The sequence below is a fragment of the Pinus tabuliformis genome, chromosome 5_1 (assembly GCF_031772625.1).
Source record: "Pinus tabuliformis cultivar Carrire ecotype Pingquan chromosome 5_1, CPIR1, whole genome shotgun sequence".
Taxonomy (NCBI): Eukaryota; Viridiplantae; Streptophyta; class Pinopsida; order Pinales; family Pinaceae; genus Pinus; species Pinus tabuliformis.
Window position 1 is genome coordinate 150,251,826 of NC_142305.1, and position 7,181 is coordinate 150,259,006.

The window sequence follows — 7,181 nt, forward strand, 5'->3', positions numbered from 1 at the left end:
CTTGCCCCTTGCTCTGCCGACCAGTGTGCATTCTGCTACCTCCAGCGCCTCTTCGATTTGCACATCCATGCCCAACACCAGGTTCCCTTCTACCTCCTGGGATTTTATCAATCTCTGTTTTTTCCTTTGCCCCCCTGTATTTTTTGTTCCTCTGGCAGTGTCTCTTAAAACCTCATTCTCCTCCTGCCCTCTTTGGGATCCCGGTCCGGTGGACAGGGGCAGAGATCTTGACTCCGGAGTGGCCTCTACCGAGGTGTTTAAAGAAAAATTGAGGGGCTCAAGGTGTGATTGATTTATTACCTGAAAACCCTGGACTGCTCGGTTGTCTTCCCCCCTTGGATCCTGGTAATCTTCAAAACCCTGATCCTTCCGCCCGACTTCCTTTGGACTATTTGTACCCTTTGCAATGGAGACCCTTGTGACTGGTGCAATCCTTCCCGCATCGCCTTCGGGACTTTGCCCTAGCTTCGACCCAAGATTGACTATGTCTTCTAAACCGCCAGAGAGGATCGGACCTGCGAACCCGAGTTTCCCTTTGCTGCCGTAATGTGGTTTGAGAAGACCTGCATGTGGGTCTTCCTTGCTCAGCCTTTGGATCTGTTGCAAGAACTTACCCCCCTGCTGCACCACTGCCGTTCCTTCCAACTCCTTGGGCGAATTTGTGAGGGTTTGGTTCGATCTTTTGGATTCCGGAAAAAACGGAGGAGAAACTAGGGTTTCCACCGTTCCAAAATAACGCTCTATGTTCTGTGCGGTTGGATCTTTCCCCCAGACGGAGAGAATGTCCTCCATGGCTGGGTCTAAGTCAATGCTCTCGTCTGAGTTAACCATGGTTACTATCACTGATCACAGGTTGCTTGTCGGCTATCGAGATCGGAGAAAGTGCTGTCCGTTTGTTCCTGTTCCCTTTTTCCCCTGTGGTAAATGGCCTTCAAGGTTTACTGTTACTGAACCCTCCAGGTGTCTTTTGCACGACGTCCTCAACCTCCACCTGCCGTCCCCCTGACGCTCTTTACCGGTGCGGACGAACGACCACTGCCTCCTTCCCTTCCATAGCTATTGGGCCCTAGGCCTCGGCCCTACGGCCCTAGGTCCAGCACTACGCCAGCTGCCAAACCCTTCCTTCTTCGGTCGCCATCGCTCCTGCCAGTTTCAAAGTATTGTATTGTTGAATACCATTACAAAAAAAATAAATTAAAAAAATGATTAACTAATATTTTTTATATTAACATATATACACTAATATATATGTTTGTTTGTCCATGGGTCTTGGATAGAGGGTGATGGTTCAATCCCCCACCCCAATTGTGATGATATATTGGATATGGTGAAGATGTCTCGCGAAGTTTACAATCTATATATATATATATATTTTTTTTTATAATTAAATTTATTAAATTATGTTTTTAATATAATAATGAGTGATGTTTTTAATTTAGATTATAAAGTTGATGTTAGTGGTTCAATTCCCCACCTTAATTGGTGTGATATATTAGACATGATGAAAATGTAGGGAGTTGTCTACAAAGGAATTGCCCGGATGGTCAAAAGTGGTTGGAATCTGGGCAAAAAAATTTCAAAATTTTTTGTAGAGGCAATTTTTGAATCGTGTTTTTGATGGTGGAAATGGATTCAGCACCATCAAAAACATCTAAGACACCTACAATTTTGAAGTTTAACAACTATAACTTGGATTTACAAAAATCCTTGCTGGATTTTCTCTAAATATGACCGGAATTTCCATAACTTTCCGGGCAACTCTTCCACCTCGTTAAACTACCAAGTTTACTATATATATATATATTATTATTATTAATATATATATTGTTTATAATTAAATTTATTAAAATATGTTTTTAATATAATAATGAGTCATGTTTTTAATTTAGATTATAAAGTTCACTAATTTCCACTTACTTGTTTATCATTTGGAAAATAAAAATAAAAAAGATTAAATTAAAAATAAAATAAAATTAAAAACAAAAAAATTAATAACTCACAGAATGGAAATTACTTACTAAAATGCTCATAATAAAACCTCCATCACTTTACAAATAAATACATTTAATAATAAAAAACATAAAACCTCAATCACCTTACAAATAAATACATTTAATAATAATAAAAATAACAAAAATTGAATCATAAAAAAAATTACAAATAATTTTTTTTTTTTGGGTTAAGCTAATACATGGTCAAAACAAAATTGCTATGCCAAACTTAATGTGAATTGCGTAATACACACCTAATTGTGTTGGGCAAGCATCTCATAATAATTATTAGTAAAATTGCAATTATTTATTTATTTGTTATATCAAAAACTTTTCGGAGGCAGACGAACAGAAAACAGGCGTTGATGGGATTCGAGATATATGGCCGTCGAAGGCGGAGTAGAGAATAGACATCACTACAATCGGAAGGAAAATTCGAATGCAAACCTATTTAGAAAATCCCAGGGGTAAAAGTATGATTCCAGACTGTGCGAAATTGATGATGTCAGGAAATATCATGCTGTTAGAAAAATCACAAATACATTTCAATAATTTCAGAATTGTATTTCAAAATTTACACAATTTACACATCTTATGTACAGATCAGTTTCAAGGCAGATTTCGAACTGGAAACAGACCAGGTCGTTGAAGGTATATTGAAACCAACAGGTAGAGCGGTCTTATTGTCTTGTATTATCTACGTTTGATAAACTCATGTCTTAGCGCTCTGGAAATAGAATGTTATGATTAGATTAAAATTTATTCTTATATAACTAGTCCATTCCTGTAGACGTCGATGTTCTACCAGTATTTAGAAGAGCTTTGAGGATAACGATGAAATTTCTCTGGCAGGGTTCTAAATCGTTCCACATATGATCAGATGGTGTGTCCGCGAAGTTTTTAACAAAGCCCTAGAGAGAGATTGTAAGAGATTGCTGTTTAGAACTGTAGTTGGAACTAGGCCGCTAAATCTTGGATGAGATAAACTCTTAGGAGTAGTGTATTGTCTGAACATTTGATGCATATTCAGTGTTTTTTTTGTGAACGTGGTGCATAACCCAAGTTTTATCTGAAATAGAGGTCTTCGGTGGTTGTCCCTAAACCCTGGGAAGTGGGGTGTTTGTGTAATAGAGTGAAAATGGCGAGGCAGCATAACCCATCGTCAAAAGTGAAAAAGTTTGGTTGGGAAGGTTTACATCTTTGGAATCTCAAGTTGAAATGAATAGATAGATAGGGATCTTGAGGGACATGTTGATGGCGTGATCGTTATTCACTCCGAATTGACAGTAGTGGAAGCACGGGATTCAAAATTTTTAGCTAGTGCAGTCCTAAGTTTGGGGGACACACAACTACTGCAAATTTCATATGCAAAAACATCAAAGGATGGTTGGGATGCCCTTATGAAGACATATGATTTGAAAATTACAACATCTAGACTTCTTTCCAAGAGAGATTCTGATGCAGGAACATCGGTGAAAATAAGTGTTCCAAAGAGTGTTGCGAGTAAATTTCAATTTGAATTGACTGGAAGTAAGTTGCAGTTGGAAGATCTGCAGAGTTAAGCTGTGGAATGTGGAAGACCTGTAATGTCCAATACGGTCACGAGCCTGGAACTATGGAGGGACTTGATTTCAACCATGGAGTTTTTGACGGAATGTGTCATATACTCTAGCAAGTATTTTGCCATGTTTTACACAAATCCTATTTTCATTACTCAGATACAATTGAATATTTCTGGTACAAATCAAGACTAAGCTTGCCCCAAAGAACCACAGCGGATATAGAACAATGGTTACTGCTCAGGATCATGCTGATCTATAAAGACACCCTAGAATAGCTTTCAGACTTGGACATTAAGTCTAGAGGACAAGAAGGTGCTGAGGAAGAAGAATGGATTCCGAATGGCACTGATGATTTCTTCCCTTGGTTGGAGTTTCATTTATAATGAAAGAGGCTCTCTCATTGAAAGCTAAAACTGGATGATTTTCTGGTTCAACAGGATGTAGGCTGCAATTGCTCCTAGTTTATGCAAACAAAATATATGGCATCTTCATCTGCTTGTTGTGAAGCTATCTAGTTTTGCAAGTTGATTATCGAATTGACCGATCAGTTGTTGGAGCCCATTGTTGTTTACTATGATAATCAAAGTTGCGTTGGGTTCTTTGAGAATCCAGTTTTTCATGATTGCTTCAAGCATATTGATATCTGATACAGTTTGCTGAGAGGCTGACTTCAGAAGGGACTTTTAGTGTTGGGCTACTTTTTAACAGATTTAAAAGTGTCGAATATGTTGACAAAACTCCCTATCTAAGGGGAAGTTTGAGATACTGAGGGAGAAGCTGAGGTTATTGGAGAACACCTTCCTCACAAAGAGGGGAGTGTTAGACTACCTATTGCTTGAAGCTGTTCACCTTCACTCTGTGCGATCAACAATAGAAGTTCACTTTTAATCATGGCGAGTAGTGCTGCATTGGCAAAGGAGGATGCACACTAGTGTTCCTCACGAGAGTGAGTTGGTTTTTTGTCCATCTTCATTCTCTATTTTTTGTTTGTAGTAGTTGCTGTGCATTTAGTAGGTAGGGTTCACTAGCCTAGGTGGGCGCTTTGATGCTAGAGTAATGGAGTGTTGTACATGCTGGTGCTTACATTATAATACGAGTGCTTTGATGGCAAGAATTACCTGTAGGTGGGGTACACTTCTCCATATGTGTATTCAATACTAAGAGGTGCATACCTCTCCTTAATACTCATTCAATGTTTGGTGCCGTCCTCCTTGATCACCTTTACTCCTTAAAGGCATAGTAGTTTGTGGGCATTAATTACCCATGAGGGTACATTCCTTGAGGCCATTTGTGGCCACCTTGTAACCTCCTTTTCCTCACCTTATAAAATGAGAAGAGGACACATTGATTTTTTAGTGAATTTGAGTGCCTTTCTTTATCACCGTGACAGCTAGTTTATGGCAGTCTGTGTGCTAACAACTGCTGTAATTTTTGAGTATCAGAATATTATGTGATTGTTGATTGGAGTTTGTCCCTATTGTCTCAATTTCCAGATTGTAGGTTTTATGTAGAGTTCGGTTCTTTTTATTTATATTTTGAATTACGCATATAGTTAGTGTTTGCACTGTTGGATTTACCTTCACAAAGTTTCAGTATATACTAATCTTGTTGAGAATTATACCTTGGATAGCTTGTTAAAATTGTAGCTTGAATAGGTGTCTCCGCATAGGCCTTGTGTCCAGGCATGCAGAAGATATCTTGAAAATATACTTATTTCGACATTTTTTAATTCTTCCTAAGTCTAAACTTAGGAAAAACAGGATAATTGATTTATTTAGTTATTATTGGCTTTTTGTAACCAAGATTTCTAAAGTTTATAACTTTGGAAATTAATATTTCCATTTGACAAAATCAAAGAAAGTGATAAGATCAAATTTTGGCCTTTGATATTTTTTTTGAAGATCTCAAGCAGGAAATAGGGTTATGAGAGAAATTGTAAATGGTTGGAATGAGTGGGTGAAGGACACATTAGAGATCACATCTTGTGAGAAAGAAGAGGGCTGGTTTGGGTGAGAAGAAGGAAGGTCGAGTAGTTGAGAGAAGGGGTCATAGCCTAGGCGTAAGCAACGAGAGAGGGGCCGGACCCTAGGCCGTATTTGTAGGAGATAGAGGCTGAGTATTGGTGCCGAGTTTTCTATTGGAGGAGAGGCCGAACCTTGGGCTATGATCTATTGAAGAAAGGGGCCATACTCTACTGGAGAGAGGCTGTAATTTGGTTGTTCTTGGCTGTACATTCTTTGGATCTATTGCTATAATTATTTCCTGAGTATTTTCTTTGAAGCCTAATAAAATCTCTCTTTGCTGTTTTTTCCCCACATTGGTGTTTTCTAGGGTAAAAGTTGTGTAAAAATTTATGTGCTTGGATTTCTTGCTTTTGTTGTGCATAATTTGTTAGAAGCTCAACTGTGTTAATTGTGCATAGATTTCAAATCTTTTTTTCTTCTTCAGGGTTTTCAGTAAAAATAAATTTATGGCTATAAAAAATTATTGGCATATTAATCGTTTGGCTGGGCTTAGAGAAACTAACATGGTATTAGAGCAAAGGCTTTGAAAGAAATTCAAGCATTGCATAGGTTCAAGCTCAAAGGAGTTCGTGGTCTTTCTAGGGTTTTTGGTAAATGATAATTTAAGGGTTTGATTCACCATGGAAACTAGTGTCAAGTATGAAGACAAGTTAGAAGGAGCCTCAAACTATCTTTAGTGGAAAGTTCGGATCACAACTGTTCTCAAGGAGAACAAGTTGTGGAGCTTTGCTAACTCCATAGTGGTTGTGCCAGTGTCAAATCTTGTTGCCCTAGATCTCCATGAGGTGAAAGAAGCAAGGGCACAGAGGATCATCTTGGACGGGGTGAAAGATCACCTGATCCCCCATCTTTCTGAGAAAAATACAACCAAAGCAATGTGGGTTGCACTCGCTAAACTGTGCCAGAGTGATAACCATAACTGGAAGATGGTGCTAAAGGATAAGCTCTATGACACCAAGATGTCCAAGGGAGAGAACATGGCTTCCAACCTTACTATGCTCACACAGGTTTGAGATGAGATGGCTGCTGTAGGGGAGATAGTCCCTGAATTTGAATTGGTGCATATAGTCTTGAATGGCTTTACAAAGCAATGGGATGTATTTGTAAAATGCATTGTGGGATGAGAGCATCTTCCCACTTGGGAAAGGTCGTGGGATGATTTCACATAGGAGGAGATCCAAGAAAGGTCTCAGCGTGGAAACCAAAAGAAGGGTGAGGAGGAAGATAACTTGGCCCTAACTTCTAAGGGCAAGGGAAATGCCAATAAAGGCTCCACTGAAGGAGATACCTAGAAGGGCAATAAAAAGAAGTTCAATGCTAGCAAAGTGAAATGCTTTGCTTATCACCAGCTAGGGCATTTTGCTAACCAGTGCCCTACGAAGTTTTCAATAGTTATAATTTTAGAAAGGATCCGAGCTGGGGCTTTGAATTCTTTAGGTGGTGGTTTTTTTGGTTGACCACAAAACATATTCCATGGAAACTGGTGGTTTATGGTTTACCACTTACCAATCTGCTTTGAATAAGATTCTACAAATAACATGGTTGCGTAGAGCTTGTCAATTCCTTTCCAACAATATATTCTACTAAAGAAAACTCCTCCCGGA

At 38.8% G+C, this 7,181-nt stretch overlaps 1 long non-coding RNA gene across 1 annotated transcript; it reads left to right on the forward strand.

The window, feature by feature from the left end:
• Positions 1-2,320: 2,320 nt before the first annotated feature.
• LOC149163860 (uncharacterized) lies at positions 2,321-4,552 on the forward strand. The gene is made up of 3 exons (XR_016260183.1): positions 2,321-2,464; positions 2,594-2,660; positions 2,844-4,552. It is a non-coding gene; the product is annotated as an uncharacterized LOC149163860 (long non-coding RNA).
• The last annotated feature ends 2,629 nt before the right edge of the window (positions 4,553-7,181 follow it).